Source organism: Furipterus horrens, unplaced genomic scaffold (genome assembly GCF_987537825.1).
Source record: "Furipterus horrens unplaced genomic scaffold, mFurHor1.1.pri manual_scaffold_1, whole genome shotgun sequence".
NCBI lineage: Eukaryota > Metazoa > Chordata > Mammalia > Chiroptera > Furipteridae > Furipterus > Furipterus horrens.
The window spans coordinates 97,405,885-97,423,613 of record NW_028327171.1 but is presented as its reverse complement, the minus strand read 5'-3'; the positions used below and the strand labels follow the sequence as shown (position 1 = coordinate 97,423,613).

Here is a 17,729-nt window from a genome sequence, read left to right as displayed (position 1 = left end):
GTGGTTCTGTACAAATCTGATGATTTTTTGTTGTATTTCTTTAAAAAAACAACATTTGGATTTTGACGGAGACGGCATTAAATCTGTGTATTGCTTTGGGTAATATGGCCATTTTAACTATGTTGATTCTCCCAACCTATGAACATGAAATATCTTTCCATTTCATTGTCTTTTCCAGTCTCTTTTAATAATGCTTTGTAGTTTTCAGTATATAGTTTCTTCACATTCTTTCTTAAGGACCAAGATTTTAAAAATCAGTATTTACCTCAGGCCAAAGCAGAAGTCAAATATCATCACAGAACGACCTTCTGATATAAAAAAATAAAACATTTTGTAAAAAGTTAAAAATGTTTTAATTTCAGACTTCCGGCCAAGATGGAGGCCTAGACTGACACGCTCTGTCTCCCTCCACAATTAAGAAGGACTACAACTACCGCAAAACCAGAAATAACCAGAAGTTCCAGAAAATAAAGCTACATGGAAGTCCAATATATGAAGTTATAAACAAGTGGTACTCGTCCAGATGGGTAGGAGGGGCGAAGCCAGGGCAGAGAGATCAAGCTGTGCTGGTGGCAGCAGCAGCGGCGACAGGCGGTGGGACTGCAATAAGCACAGACATCCGTAATAAAGGGGAGGAGAGAAGCGCCTGGGGAGCACACCCGGCTGCAGACTAAACCCGTCAGCTCGTGATTCCAACACCAGGGAAGGCAGACCCCATTGCCTCCGACTGTGAGGCCCAGAGGGCATGGGGATGGAGGAGGAGGCTCCCAGTCTCTCAGCAGAGAGCCAACGGCAAGAATCCATGTTGGACCCCCACCCCCACACAAAGCGCCACAGTGTGGTGAGAAGGGTCGCCCAGTAGTCACGAGTGCACAGGGCTCTGCCTCCGATAGCGTAGCAGGTGTGACAGCCCCGCCCAAGAAGGAAAGATAAATGAGCAGTCAGGATGGCAGGAATCACGATTGAAATACCAATCACGCAGCTGACCAAAAAGCAAATACGTGAATTAACCGATGAACAAACAGATAATCTTTTTGAGGCTCAGTTCAGAGCTATAGTCATAAGGCAACTTACAGAATTAACAAAAGATATTGAACAACACAGGGAAGGAATGAAGGTTAGTCCTGCTGAAATGAACAAAAGTACATGCAAGACAAGTGGTGAGGGAAGGAAAACCATGGATCAAATCAACAAATCGGAACACAGGGAAGGAACAAACAGTCAACCAGTGCAGAAAGAGGAACCAAAAAATGAGGAATACGAGGAGAGGCTCAGAAACCTCTGGGACAGCTATAAAAGAGCAAACAACCGAATTCTAGGGTTGCCAGAAGGTTAAGAAGAACTAGAAATAAAAAATTATGTGAAAAAATAATAAAGCAGAACTTCCCTAACTTGGGGAAGGAAATAGACTTACAGGTCCAGGAAGCACAGAGAGTTCCAAATAAACTGGACCCAGGGAGAACCACACCAAGACACATTATAATCAAAATGTCTAAAATTAAAGATAAAGAGAGAATCTTAAAAGCAACAAGAGAGAAGAAAATAATTATGTACAAAGGGGTCCCAATCAGACTATCAGTTGATTTCTTAAAGGAGACTCTGCAGGCAAGAAGGGACTGGCAAGAAATATTCAAAGTAATAAAAATCAAAAACCTACAGCTACGATTACTCTATCCAGCGAAGCTGTCATTCAGAACAGAAGGGCAGAGAAAGTGCTTCCAGGACAAAGTAAAACTGATGGAGTTCATCAGATCCAAACCACTGTTAAATGAAATGTTAAAGGAACTTGTTTAGGATAGAGAGGATCAAAACTATGAACATTAAAATGAAAACTGTATCACAACAACCAACAACAGAAGCTAGAGAATTGAAACAAAGGCAAACTGAGTAGGCAATGAGAGTGGGAAAAGAATTATAGGTATGGGGAACATATGGGGGGAGGTCAGCGGGGAGGGGGAAGGGGGGAAAGGGAGGGAGATGATGCAGGAATTAAAAAACATAGTAGGAGGGAATGGAGTAGACAGAAAGATATTGAAAAGAACTATATGCACAACCAATGGGCATGGACTAAGGGAGGAGAACAACTGGAGGGAGGGGGCTCACTGGGTGGAGGGGAGCAGAGGGAAAAGAAATTGGGACAATTGTAACAGCATAATTAATAAAACATATTAAAAATGTTATAATTTTAGTGGTTATTTTGTTTATTCTTATGAATCCTAGAATAACAAATAATTCTACAAAGAATAGGTAAAACCTTTCTACTATTCTGCCTGGTATTTTTATTTAAATTTTTACAAACATATTAGCTCAAAAAGGCTATACAACGACACACATATCTGGACAGACTTCTGACAAATGTGCAAAGGCAATTCAATGGAGAAAGTATAGTTTTTTAACAAGTGGTGGGAAACAAGTAAATAGGTAACGAAAAGGGTATTTCAATCCATACCTTGCACCGTATACAAAAATAAGCTAAGAACAAACAGGAGACCTAAATGCAAAACCTAAAACTTTATTATAAAACTTCCTTTGTCGTCTTGGATGAGGTAGATTTATTAGAGACAGTACTGAAAGCTTAATCCATAAGAGAACAAATAGACAACTTGTACTTCATAAAATTAAAAATTTTTGCTCTTCAAAAACATTACTAGAACAAAAGCAGAAGTTATGAACTTGGTAGAATATTTAAAAAAGCATAAATCTGATAAAAGGACATACCTAAAATATCATGCCATTCCACACCTAGAATGGCTAAAATTTTAAAAGACTGACTGTAGGAAGTGTTGGTAAGGATGTAGAACTAGAAGTCTCATATACTGCTAGTAGGAATGTAAAATGGTACAACTACTTTGGGAAAAAATTTGTGATTTCTTACAAAGATAAACACATACCTACCCTATGATCCAATCACTCTAAATCTTGGTGTTTACCCAAGAGAAATGATTGCTTATGTTCAAACAAGAACTTTTATATGGATGTTCATAGTACCATTATTCACAATAGCCAAAAAGTGTAAACACATACTCAATATCTATCAACAAGTAAATCGGTAAACAAATTGTGGTATATCCATACAATGGAATAATACTCAGCAATAAAAAAAAATCACTGAAACATGTAACATTTGGAGTAATCTCAAAATAATTATGCTAAGAAACAGAAAAAAAAAATGGTTTCACTTATATAAAATTCTAGAAAATACAAACTAACCTGTAGTGATGCAAAACAAATCAGTGGTTGCTTGGGGATGGGCAGTGGGGAGGTATGGAAGACAGGGATTACAAAGAGGCACAAGAAAAACCTCTTTTGGGGGGATGGATATGTTCACTATATTGATTATAGCAATTGTTTCACAGGTATAAACATACATCAAAACATCAAACTGTATACTTTAAATATATGCATGTTAATTACACCTCAATAAACTTTTTCTTAAAAAGTACAAAATACCGACAATATGATTCCTGGAGGGGCATAATGCATACACAAAATACATCATATTCGCTTTTGCTTTTACTTGTCAACCAACAGTTTTAAGACTAAATGGCTTATGAAGCTCAGAAAAAGACCTTAACCCTAGAAGCATCGTAAGGGGAACAGCTGAAAACAACCTAATGAGTTTGTTTGTTCAGATGAATTTATGTGGCTTTTGATAAGGCTGTGTGGCACCTTCTTACACTGTCAAGTTCAGCAAGTCCTGGGAATTCCCACAGTCCCTTAATAGCTCAGGAGTATATAAGTCAGATATGCATCTAAAGTACTTACTATCTATGCTTTCAGAACAGGGCTTACTGTAAGTATCCTGGCTGAGATTTAGGAAAACCTTAACCCTATGTTGAATAAACTTTTGAGCTATGAGGCATAGAAGAGTTTGTCTTTCAAGACTCAGGCTAACAGTATCAAAGTTGCTATAGTTCAGTGATTCATTTGGAAGGTGGAGGTAGTGGGAGAGTTATTGTCTGCTGTTCTACACTGCTTTAATTTGAGGTAGAAATAGTTCACAATAAAAAATTAAGTCTGTTTATCTCTGCCTATTCATAGGTACTTTCCCCACCCTCCTTATCTAACAGATACCTTTGGGTAAGGATGAGATCATATTTAAAACACACACACCTCACTGAACAATAGCAGGTACTATTAATCTACATTCAATTACTATAGGTACACTAAACTGGGATCTGAGCAAATTTCTGGATTTTAAGTGTCTGCATTGGATCACATTAAAGAGGTTGGTGCCTGTGGTGATTGCGGGGAAAGGGTAGTGGGAAGAGGTGGAAAAGAGTATGGGGGGGGGGGATAAACAGTAATGGGAATCATACAATAAAAATGAATTATTAAAAAGGAAAAAAAGATTGGTTTCTGCCTGCTTTGTGGATTAACAGTAAGATTCCCCCCCCCCCTTGAAACAAATGAAATAGAGGACACTGAACAGAGAAAATATAACACTAAATGTTATGTTCCAAAGAATTTGGGGATGTTGTAATTCATCTGAATAAAGCCCCTCACTGCCTAATTCTGCATTACCTGAAACTAGGACCTATAGATTACTGAAAACAGATTTTTCACAAGAAAAGATATAGTTATGCCTACATTTGGCTAGCTATCACACTAAATGTTTACAGTAACTGGCAATCCAATTCCCTATTTAGCTGTTTGAAAGCTCTTACGTAATTGTTCTGGTACATAAAATCAACAAGATTCACAATTACTAATAACTGTACGATTTCACTCTCTTAATGATATACATGCATTCAAACTTCAACTGATAACACTCCAATGTATAAATCACAAAAGGAGCATTTCAAGTTATATCTAGAATGCTTGCCATTATTTGAAAATACCAAGAACAAGATCTTGTTCTTACACTTACATTGTTACACTGTTAGATAAGATGGTAGGTCACAGATAATTCAGGATGCTAGAAATATTAAAGGTATTCACATATTCAGCTTCCCAATAAACAAGCTAAATGGCAGATTTAAGCAAAATCCTGGGGACTAACCTGAATCTCAGGACATCCCAAATTAAAGAGTAATTTGGCAATACCAACCAAAATCCAAAATGTATATATCCTTTGACCCAGTGCTTCCATTTTTAGAAGTTTACCTCCTGTGTAAAAAATGTCCTATTAACATATATTATAGCAGTATTTTCTTTCTTTTTTTTAATAGCAATGTTTCTTACAGCAAAAGACTGGAATGTCCATTAACATGGAGGCTAGTTAAATAATTTGTGGTAATATGAAAAGCTGCCTATTTAGTAGTATTAACATAGCAAGTCTCTAGAAAGGAACTACCTGGGTTCAAATCCCAAGTCCTGTGACATTGTGGGCATTTAACCACCTCATGTCTAATTTGTCTCATTTGTTAAATAGGAATAAAAATAATACATATCTCATAAGGTTGTTGTGAGGCTTCCATAAGTTCATGTAACTAAAGTATTAAGAAAAATGCCCGAATCTCTCAATAAATCCTCAATAAACATTACATATGATGACAGCATATTAGTACAATCAAATACTCAACTATTAAAAAGAACGAGGCAGGCAGCTTTAATTACATCAATGTAGAATGATCTCCAGGATAATATAGGTAAGTGAAAAATGGAAGGTCCACAATTAAATGAAGAGGTGCTACCTTTATGGACAAATACATTGGGCAAAAAATGATGGAGAGGGAGAAAACACAGTTTTGAATATATAATTTTTACTGTATTTGTACATTATTCATTCAACTTAATTGAAAATATTGTTGAATGATTCAGTGAGTGCTAAATTAAGCCAAGTAATAAAACTCCTATATACGGGATCTGTCCAGAAGGTATCCAGCGATGTAATATAAAAATAGAAACATTTATTGAAGAAAATACAAGAAACACTGTACATAGGACAATGATGCCTCAGTCCTCTTCAAAGCAGGCCACCTTGGGACTTCACAGAGTTCTCCCAGTTGCCATCTGCTGCCAAATTGTATTTTCCTGAATCTCATCAATGATTTGAAATCTCTTCACTTTCAAAGGTGATTTTAGTTTTGGGAAAAGCCACAAGTCACAGGGTGCCGAATCTGGGCTGTAGGTGGGCTGAGTCACCTGGGTGATTTGATGTTTTGCTAAAAACTCTGCACAAGACGGGATGCATGAGTGGGGTGTTGTCATGATGAAGCTGCCAATCACAAGTTACCTATAGCTGCGGCCTTCTGAATCATCCGAATAGTTTCCACAGAGGAATGTCCAAGCTTAATGCAGAATTTGACGCAGCTTTGTTGTTCTACTTGCTCAGTCATTTTGAATGCAACAGCCACACAGTACACATGCTCACTCAATGGTGTCTACAGCCCCCACTGACCAGTACAGTGAAGTTGTCATTGTCCACACATGTGCATTCCAGTCCACTCTCCTTGGCTGTCAGGTTACACTGATGTCTCACAAATGGTTCTTGTTATATTAACAATAGCTGGACTTTTCCAGACAGACCTCATATACTATGTCACATATTAAATTCCTTTATATGAACACTTCTGGTCAAGATGATGGAGAAGGTAAATCAGAACTTTCATCTTCCCACAACCACGTCAAAATTGCAACCAAATACAGAACCACCACCATTCAGTACCACCTGAAATCTAGCTGAACAGAAGTCCTATAACTAAGGTTATAAAGAAACCACACTGAGACTGGTAAGAGGGGTGAAGCCTTAGAATGGGTCGGTCCTGAACTACCTGTGGTCATTAAAAATCATGAAGGGTGTTAAGATTCAGTTTTATGCATCACACAGGGTCCTCCTGCTCTACCTGACCCACATTGCTATGTTGTTAGGTGCAGCTGGTCACTCTGTGAGCCTTTCTGTGACCCATATTTAGCTGTGTTTGGGATACTGCATCTTCAGGTGTTTGTTAGTTGCTATTACGACTTTGAGTAGATTTTTGAGTTCTTACAATTCAGTATCACTCTATTTACAACTACTGTTAGTGTTAACTCAGCTTGTCTTGAAATGGTTACAGAAGGGATACCTCATCTGTTAATGCTTTTGTGAAGTGAGTTCAATGAGTTTAAGATTTATCCATTTAGTTTTAGAGAGAGGGGAAGGAGGGAGAGAGGGAGAGAAACATTGATTGGTTTGTATCACAGGCATGTGCCCTAAGCAGGAATTCAACTGGCAACCTTTTGGTTCATAGGCTGGTACTTAATCCACTGAGCCATACCAGCTAGGGCTGTATTTTAAAGCTTTAGTGTTTCAGTTTTGTAAGTGAATATTTTATTTTAAAAACCAGTGGGAAAGAGTGTTTCTTTTTTGTTTTTGTTTTTAATGTCTAGATCATTCAGCTGTTAAATCTGAATCTTTAGTTGAATGTAGACAAATAAAGAAAAAGAAAGAAAAAAATTGGGCAGGTCATCTCCATTATGCATGTCCCCTGTAAGGAGTGAGGGGTCCCAGCCATACTCCAGGCACCTCCCATCCCAGGGTTCCTGTGCCAGGAATACAAGTTTCCATACTTCTGACTGTGGAAACCGGCAGAGATTGTGACTGAGTGAGACAGAGGGCTCCTGGAACCTGAGACATTCCTCTTAAAGGGCTCGTGTATATGGACTTACTCAGACTCATTCCACTCTGAGCTCAAGTGCTGGGGCAGCAGTTCAAAGGTGACTGGAACATATGGGAAGAAGTAAATTGTCCAGCAAGGGCTGGAGGTACCTTTCTCCTGAAAAGAAGTGCTGGCAGAGGCTACTGTTCCTTTGCTGAGCCCTCCCCCTTAGTCTCCATCAACCTGGCAAACACTGTTCGCCCAAACCTGGTGATTTCCTGAAACACCATCCCATCCAACTTGAGGACCTACCCAAGCCATTTCCAGTGGCTTTACCATACAAATGGCCTGTCTTGGCTCTTGCAGCACACTTTTCTAAATCTCTTAAAGGTTCACAAACCCAAAAAAGAAGCACCTGGCCTTTGTGCACCCCATACCTCTGCTAAGTGACCCCAGGCCCACCACTAGCAAGAGCTAGCTGGCCTTGGTTTGCAGCTTGGTCACTCCTGGGTACCTCCAAGACCAGGACAAGTAGCAGCCATATGTAGACAGCTTTGTAGCTTATGCCAGGTGGCCCTGGGCAGGGCACAAACAGCAGCTGACCTTGGCTAGCACCTCCCAGGAGGTTCCAGAGCTAGCACAACCAGTGAACAGTTTCGGACCACAACAGAGAACAAACGAACTACTTCCTTGAGTGTCAGACTGGCGAGTACCAGAGCCCTGCTGAAGCAAGTCCTTCTCCTTGGGATTGGTCCCAAAAGCAGATATTCTGCTATAGTCCCAGCTAGTTCTCACAACCAACAGGCCTGGGGGTAAATGCCTCCCACTGACATGCCAACAATAATCAAGGTTAACTACAATAGGAGGAAGCACACAGCCCACTAGAAGTGTGCACCTGAAGGGCTCACCTTGGGTGACTGAGGAGGCTGCGCTACTGGGCCCTACAAGACACCTACTACATAAGAACACTTTACCAAGACTGCAAAATGTAGCAGCTCTACCTAAAACACAGAAACAAATGGCCAAATGGAGGAGACAAGGATACATGTCTCAAAAAAAAGAACAGAACACAGCTCCAGAAAAAGAACTACACAAAATGAAGACAAGTAATCTAATAACAGATGCAGAGTTCAAAACAATGGTTATAGGATGCTCAATGGACTTAGGGGAAGAGTAGATAAACTTAGTGAGAACTTTAACAAAGAGATAAAAAACATTAAAATATGGATAGAAAACAGAAAGAACCAGTGAGAAATGAAGGATACACTAACTGAAATGAAGAATACATTACAGGTAATCAATAGTAGAGTACATGAAGCAAAGGGTCAGATCAGTAATTTGGAATACAAGAAAGCAGAAAATATCCAATCAGAAAAGCAAAAAGAAAAAAAAATACAAAAAACTGAGGATAGTATAAGAAGCCTCGGAGACAATTTCAAGCATACCAACATTTACATCATGGGGGTGCTGGAAGAAGAAGAGAGCAAGGAATTGAAAAGCTATTTGAAAAAAATGACAGAAAACTTACCCTAACTTGGTAAAGGTAATAGATATACAAGTCCAGGAACCACAGTGTGTCCCAAAAGAGATGAACTCAAAGAGGGCCACACTAAGACACATCATAATTAAAATTCCAAATGTTAAAGACAGAGAAAATCTTAAAAGCAGTAAGAAAACAGCAGTTGGTTACTTATAAGGGAGCTCCACAAGACTGTCAGCTGATTTATGATCAGAAACCTTACAGGCCAGAAGGTACCAGTGCAAAATATTCAAAGTGATGAAAAGGAACCAAGATTACTCAGCAAAGCTCTTCCTTAGAATGTTAGGACAGATAGTTTCCCAGCCAAGGAAAAGCTAAAAGAGTTCATCACCACCAAACAGGTGTTACAAGAAATGTTAAAGAGTCTTCCAGAAGAAAAAAATAGATTAAAAAAATATGAATAAAATGGTAATAAATACACATCTATCAACAATTACTCCAAATGAAAATTGACAAATCCTCTAATCAAAAGACATATGGTGGCTCAGTGAGTAAAAAGAAGGACCTTTTCATATGCTGTGTATAAAAAACTTGCTTCAGCCCTGGCTGGTATGGCTCAGTGGATTGAATCCTGGCCTATGAATCAAAAGGTTGCTGGTTCAATTCCCAGTCAGGGCACATGCCTGGGCTGCAGTTCAGGTTCCCAGTTGGGGGTGTGCGAGAGGCAACCACACATTGATGTTTCTCTCTTTCTCCCTCCCTTCCCTTCTAAAAATAAATTAATAAAATATTTTAAAAACCTCACTTCAGATGGAAAGATATACACAGACTGAAAAGGACAGAAAAAGATATTTTATGAAAATGGAAATAAAATTTGAAAAAGGTGGGGTAGCAATACTTATACCAGAAAAAAATAAACTTCAAAGGTTTGCTAATATTTTGTTGAAGATTTTAACATATATATTCATCAGGGATAATGGCCTATAACTTTCCTTTTTTGTAGTGTCTTTATCTGGTTTTGGAATTAGAATAATGTTGGCCTAGTAAAATGAGCTTGGGAGTCTTCCCTCCTCTTGAATTTTTTGAAATAGTTTGAGAAGGAGAGGTGTTGTTAGTTCTGCTCAGAATGTTTGGTAAAATTCACATATGAAGCCATTGGGTCCAAGGCTTTGTTTGTTGGGACTTTTTAAAAATTACTGCTTCAATTTCACTATGTGTAGTCTGTCTATTCAGATTCTGACTCTTCCTGATTTAGTTTTGGAAGACGGTATGTTATGACCCAGCCATTTCACTTCTTGAAATTTATCCAAAGAAAACTAAAACACAAATTCAAAAGAATGTAAGCACTCTTGTGAATTGCACATTATTTACAATTGCCAAGATATGGAAGCAGCCCAAGTGTCCATCAGATGAATGGTTGAAAACAACTATGGAACATTTACACAATGGAATACTGCTCGGCAGTAAAAAAGAAAAATATTTTACTGTTCGAGAACCTGGGTAACATTATGCTAAGTGAAAAGAGCCAGTCAGAGTAAGACAAATTCTGCATGATTCTGCTCATATGTGGAATCTAATGAACAAACTGAATAAGCAAAATAGAGACAAACTCATAGATAAGAGAGCAGACTGACAGCTCTGAGGGGTGGAGGGGTAGAGAGTGGAGGGATGGAGCAAAAAGGGCTCATGGACATGGACTACAGTGTGGTGATTGTGGGGGGATAAACAGTTTTGGAAAAATATAATAAAAAAATGACAAAGAAAATTAAAAAAAAAAAAAAGGTTACTACAAGGGACAGCAAAGGATCCACCAATTCCACTTGAGGAGTTACCCGATTAAACCCAAAACACTAAATCAAGAAGATAAATACATCCATATGTTCACTGCAACATTATTTATAATAGCTAAGATATGGAAGCAACCTGAGTGTCCACCAAAAGATGAATGAATAAAGAAGAAGTGGGGCATATATATAATGGATTATGACTCAGCCATAAAAAGAAATGAAACATTGCCATCTGCAACAACATGGATGAACCTCCAAGGTATTGTGCTGAGTAAAATAAGTCAGACAGAGAAAGACAAATATCACATGATTTCTCTTACATGTGAAATCTAAAAAGCAAATAAACAAGCAGAACAGAAACAGAGAACACAGTCAGAGAGAACATTTTGAAGGTGCCAGATAAGAGGGGGGTTAGGTAAAAAAGGTGAAGGGATTAAGAAATACAAATCAGTAGTTACAAAAGAGTCACGGTGATGTCAAGTACAGTATAAATATAGTCAATAGTATTGTAATAACCATGTTTGGTGTCAGAGGGGTTCTAACTTTATCAGAATGATCACTTCACAAGTTATATAAATGTCTAATCACTGGGTTGTACACTTTAAATTTATGTAATATTGTGTGCCATCAGTAATTGAAAAATAAAAACAATATTTAATAAATAAGAACACACCACTGTCTATAGTGTACTCTTGACAAAAACTAAAACCTAAATATGATCAAGACTCTAGACCAAACTATCCATTTTGAAGAATATAAAGAACCAAGGGATGTGTTAAATGACACCAAAGGGATGCAATTAATAAAATCCAGACCTTAAAAAACTTTGTGAGACAAATTATTAGATTTATTTAATAAATAAATTGAAATAGAAATTATGAGACAGAGAAATCTGAACTGACTGGATGTATATTTGATAATATTAAGGAATTACTAAATATTGTATTTTTCTGTATAATGACAAAAGCATTCCTTTATATGCAGGAGTGTACTTTTGATTTTTAAAATTCTGCACTTGCATAGTCTAAAAAATCTGCACCTATAAAATTAAAATATTTATTCAGTCATGTAGGTAACTCAAAACATTTTCACTTAAGATATCCAAGTAATTAAGAAATCATTATGTAAATGTCCTAATTTTCCATACCAAATTAAAAACTTTTCTGTCCAAAGCAATGACTTCTAAATATAGAAAATCAAATAGACACATGGCACAGTACTAAAATTTAAATGAAAAAAAACTTAAATTTATTTTAGAGAGAGGGGAAGGGAGGGAGAAAGAGAGGGAGAGAAACATCACTGTGCAAGAGAAATGCTGATGTGAGAAACATTGACTGGCTGCCTCTTGCATGCCCCCAACCAGGGACCTGGCCAGCAATCCAGGCATGTGCCCTGACTGATTCTAGAGAAGGGAGGGGGTGAAAAGAGAGACAGGGAGAGAGAGAGAAATAGGGAGAGAGGGAGAGATGGAGAAGGGGTTGGGGGTGGAGGGAGAGATCAGTTGTCACCACACACGCCCCAGGTGGGGATCCAACTCAACAACACAAGTATGTGCCCCGACTGGGGATTGAACCCTTTGGTGTGCAGGATGACGCTGCACCAACTGAGCCACCAGGCCAGGACTCCATTTTACTTTTAAGTAAACACTAAAAGTTAAAGTAAGAAAAAAACTAAAACAAAGTCTGGTTGTTTTTCATTGTTCAAGCACAGCTGGAGCTCTTCTGCATTATACCATGCTTTACTCAGTGTATTCCAATGAAATAAGCTTAATTACTTCTCAGAAGACACCAAACGTGACATGTTGTAGGCATAATTTTTAAAAAGATTTACCATCAAAAGAACAATAGCATCTACGGGTAGCATTAAGATTCAAAAGTAAAAGTGTTGTTGCAGTAAGTTAGTCAAATATTGATACCAACAACAACAACAATAAAAAAAACAAAGAAAACCAAGCATCAAAAAGTCATAGGTTAAATTTGAAAATAGTTATGAAATACCATCAAATTTTAGAAAACTAACTGCAATTGTGAAATTTATTAAATAGTTAATGAACAAATATTAGGGAGAGTTTAAAATCAAATGAATTACTAGGTAATTTTATTCATAGTTGTGGCTAATTTTACAGATGGTTTTAATAGTTTCTGGTCAAAGTAAAAATTTATTACCATGAAAATATTTATCTATTTCAGCTGTCTTTACAAGGACACACACACACTATATATGTTCACTATGTACATAATATGTATATACTATATATATGAGAATACATTTATTAAACCAAAGTCTCTTTCATTTCACAATACAAAAAAAGAGAACAGTAAAACTTTTAAAGTTCCTACAGGGAAAAAATTAAATAGAAAACATCATTATTGACTAAAATTTATTTTACTATAATTGAGAACTTGACATTGAATATTCAATAATCTCTTTATAAAATCTTTCCTTAGAACAAATGAGTAATAATGCTTTTAGGATTAAGGTGAAACATAAACTCATGATAGTTATATTTCAATTACTGTTTAACTTACAGATATTTTCCAGTACAAAATCACTAATCCTTATGAATCATCTCAGTCTAGGAGGGGAAAAATTTTATTCTAGTTCCATTATGTTCTCTTGATTACTATGTCTACTTCATATGAGGATAAAAATAAGATACAAAAAAACATTTAAAGTGAAAAGCAAAAATTTCAGACATAAGCATAAAGTTGAAAGTTCCTGATCTATAGGTCTGTACAATTTTAATATATTTCTATAATCCATTGTAGGGATAATAATTTAGAAACAAAAACTACCTCCTTACATACTAATGATCATATGCTTTGGAAAATCTTTTTTATAGAAAATATTAAGTCACTTAATATTTTTGCAGTTTCCAAAATAATGGGCTTTATGTTGGTATTTCTCAGTTCCTATTAATAAATCTGCTTTAGAATCTTTGGTAAAAGTATATTTTTTTCCTTCTGTATTTTTTTGAATAATCTCATTAATTCTAGTTCTTCCTCAATATCCCCAAACCTCATTTCAAATTCTACTCCTTTCTCCATACCTCAAGCTTGTTACTTAATTTTATAAATAAAGTGTGGGGCAAAAGTAGGTTTACAGTTATTCATATAAAAATTAACACCATCATTAATAAGAATAATACAAAAATAAACTGTGTTTCACATGCTGTTATAACTGTAAACTTACTTTTACCCCACCCTGTATGTACTAGGCCCTCTGCATTCATGATCGAATTAAATGGTACCTATGAGATAGATTTAAAGATGAGGAAATTTAAGTGTAAATTAAGGTTAAATAGGGGGTAGGTATAGAACATGAACCCAAGTCTATCACTGGGAAATGTATTCTAGTGAAGTCTGTATTCTATTGCTTTACACTTAAATAACCACTTAGGTCTTAAATACTTTCACATAGGTTATTTACAGTGTAATCTCATTTGAACTCACAGTAACCTTGACAGTTAAGTTCCTAAGTATCAAAACCTTAACCCACACCCCCAACACTACTTAAAAAAGCATGTAACTAAAGTGGCAGAGCTGTATGACGATCCTATCACTTTTAATCTACTGCTGTATCACTTGTTGCCTGTACAAGCCACTTTTTCATTAAGTACAACTCACTTCTCTTCCCCTCCTTTCACTATCATTCAAATATGTTGTGAAAATAAGGTGGTCACTGCATTAATAAAGTCCATCTGAGGTTTATATCTATTGTATTGACCATGACTTGGATGGTTATTATTACTGATTTATATTTGAAAGCTTATACTTAATAAACAACCTTAGAAGGAGCTATGATCTGCAAGAGCTTTAGAGGTAGTTTAATTTCCTTGTCCAGCTGTCAAACACTCATTCAATAAACATTTTACTGAGTAGCTATTAGGTGCTTCGGCATCCTGGTGCTAAAGACACAACAGAAGAAACACTGTCTTTGAAGTGCTAGGAGCTTTACAGTTTACTAAGAAACAGCCCAGAAAACAGTAATTAAACACACTGTGCTAGAAGTGAAAATAGAGGAATAGAAAATATTATGTAGTAGTGTACAGTCTATAGGCTCTCTGCCCATAGGGAAAGGAAGCATTCTTGATAGTGGTGATAATCTATAAAGGCAGTGAAATATAACACCTCAGAGTAAGCACACAAGAGGTATCAGGAACCCTGACACAAAAATCCTGGTATGCCATTTAATAGTGGACTACAGCTCAATTCCCTAATATATGTTAAGATTTCTAAGTGTAATACTCAAAAACTGATAAACTGGTCTAATGACTTCCAAGCTTCAAATTACTTCTGTGTAAATTGTATATAATGTCAAAGGTCTCTTTCATATTCAACTTTAATAGCACTTTAGTCACCAATTCCTGCGGCTAATCTTTCAGATTTCATTAGTGGTCTAAGTTATTGCTTTCATAAGTTCCCTAAAATTGGGGGAATTGTGAAGTAAAACTGCAGAGTCATTCAACCTTTCATACTGACATTTACACCCCAGTACTCACTGCTTTTTAGCTGGTTTTCTCTTTCTCATTTTGGACTCACCCAGACAGGACTAGTTCAAACCTCTAGGACACTTAAGGAATTTGTCTAATTTGGTGGAATGTCACTACAAGAGGAGGAGTCTTATTATATTGCTGTTACTCAAGAATTTAACTTTTTGTTTTCCTTGACAAAATAAGACCAGTTTATCGTGGAGAATTTGGAAGGCACAGAAAAACTAAATTAAGTCAGTCACATCTACCACTCAAAGATGATTCCATCTTTCTTATTTTTTCAGCTCTTTTAAATGGATTCTTCAATTATATTGGTTAGGGACCTAAAGGTTTAACAGAAAATATGATTTTTCAGATTAAAAATTTACAGTTCGAAATCAAAATTGTAATTTGTCAGGCCGTTCCTTTTAAAAGAACCAAGGGGCTTTCTAAGTTTGCAGTGTAAATAAAAGAGTTTAAACCCCAAACTGAAAAACCCTCTTCCCTAAAGCACATTGTTTGGGGTCAAAACATTGGTTACTACATTGCAAATGAAATGGGAGTACACTGGGTTGGGCAAAAACCTAAACAAAATAATTTCTGTATTTTCACAAAATACTATTCATCAAAATCTGAAGAGGTCACCAGGAGTTTTAAAAATGGGGAAAGCTAAGGAGGGGCACAAATGCTATTTAAAATGAATTTACCACTGGTCAAGGAATTGATTGAGAGTGGCAACTGCGATTTTAGGGGAAAATGGCAAAAGAAAATGTCAAAGGCATAGAATACAAAGTCAGCAATATCTCAACCTAACCTTTCCTTTAAACTTACGGTGAATTATATTTGGTTCAATTTAGTTCCAGCCCAATTAGTTTCTGAATAATTAGTTCCCTCTCTGTGAAACCTAATCACTTTCCCCTAAACTAGCCAGTCTCCTACACATCACGACAGGGCAACACCATCTTTCAACGCCTCCCCTTTCAATCAAGACTGTCGTATTTACACCTTCTGTTTTGAAGCTAGGACATCTTCATTCTTTCAACGATTCCTTCCCTTATGCACCATAAAATCAGATAAGAGAAAGGTAAAAGGTCTGCTTTTACCCTTCCATTATTATCCAAAGCATGTGAGAACGCCTCTTGCAAGGAAATCAGCTAAAAACTCAAATTACTGAGAAAGCTCATTCGGAAGCAGGCTTTACAGTGACTCCGCAGTGAGGGCCACATCAGTGTCATTCCCTCCCAAGCCAGTCTCACCGGAGACGCCTCTGCCTCCGGGGTTTTTCTTACTTCCCCGCTCCCCGGAACCAGGTTGAAGGTAAAGACGGTGCAGGGCCTCCGACAAAGAATGGGCTTTGGGAATTGGGACCTGGAGGCTACTGCAGACCCCTCAAGAATGGCTGAACCAATTCCACTACCCGAAGCCCCAAAGACTCCGAATAGAGAACCATAATGGCCGCACTCACCCCTAACCATGAGAAAAGTGGATGTCTCAACCCCTACGTCGCGGGGGCGAAAGCAGTGGGAGAGCGGGGGTAAGGAGAACCGTAGAAATGAACTCCTTGCCGGTGGAGGATGACAGCGGGAAGGAAGCCCCGAACAGCGGAGGCCGCCGGTCACATTCCCCCTTCTTTTCCTCCTCCCACCCCTCCTGATGCCTACCTGCCGCCGGTTGCAGGTCAACGCTCACCTGCCAGGGCGCGAGATGCAGAAAGCGTGCAGAGCGCGGACCAACAGGCTCAGTCACTGAGCTAGAAGTCTTCCACCGCAGGGACGGGGGCCGGGTCTAGGCAGTCACGTGACCCTGAGCTCCGCCCTACCGTCGCCAGCCGGGGGCTGTACGTTTTAGGTGCCTGTATTTTTGCGGATTACTTTAGCATTACTTTTGTTTCGATTAAATTTTAACAAAAAAACCCTAAAAACTTTAACAAAGATTATGTTATGTGCAATGTACAAGGAATGGGTGGAAGGGGTTAAAAATGCATTGCTAAGGAAGTGACGCTAACGTCTTGATTTACAGACCGGAAATGACCAAGGAGTTCCGTCCTTCTGGCATCCAACTATAAAATCCCAATCTCAAAGGCTTGGGGAATCACATGATTTAAAAACTTGAAACGTGGTGGCCTGAAGCCAAGCTATACGGCCATTTGTAATTACGTTTGTCTTTCAGAAAAAGAAAAGAAAAACCCCATTCACTTGAGTTTTCCACAGACTTCTTTATATTTAGAATAACTTTATAAAGCCATATTACGAGAAAGGACCGTTTCGAAGGTCATCACGAAGACTATCATCTGGGAACAACAGGGTCAGGGAAGACTGATTTTACTTAAGTGTAAGAGCTCATGGAGGGGCGGAAAAACCCGGATTTTACCGCCAGGGCCTACCGAGCAAGCCCCACAAGTAGTGTCGTAAAGGATGGGAGGAGGAATATGACGCCAGAGGACACAGCCCAGTAGAAAGATGGAGGTCCTA

At 37.8% G+C, this 17,729-nt stretch overlaps 1 protein-coding gene across 2 annotated transcripts in view; it reads right to left on the bottom strand.

The window, feature by feature from the left end:
* Positions 1 to 17,035, bottom strand: part of ATP6V1A (ATPase H+ transporting V1 subunit A) — a 67,092-nt gene extending 50,057 nt beyond the window's left edge. The window contains exon 1 of one of the 2 annotated variants that reach the window (XM_090276766.1): positions 16,920 to 17,035. The gene's annotated coding sequence lies outside the window, so the exon portion shown is untranslated. The remainder of the gene's footprint in view (positions 1 to 16,919) is intronic. The other variant, XM_090276775.1, reaches the window with a different exon arrangement.
* Between the last annotated feature and the right edge of the window lie 694 nt (positions 17,036 to 17,729).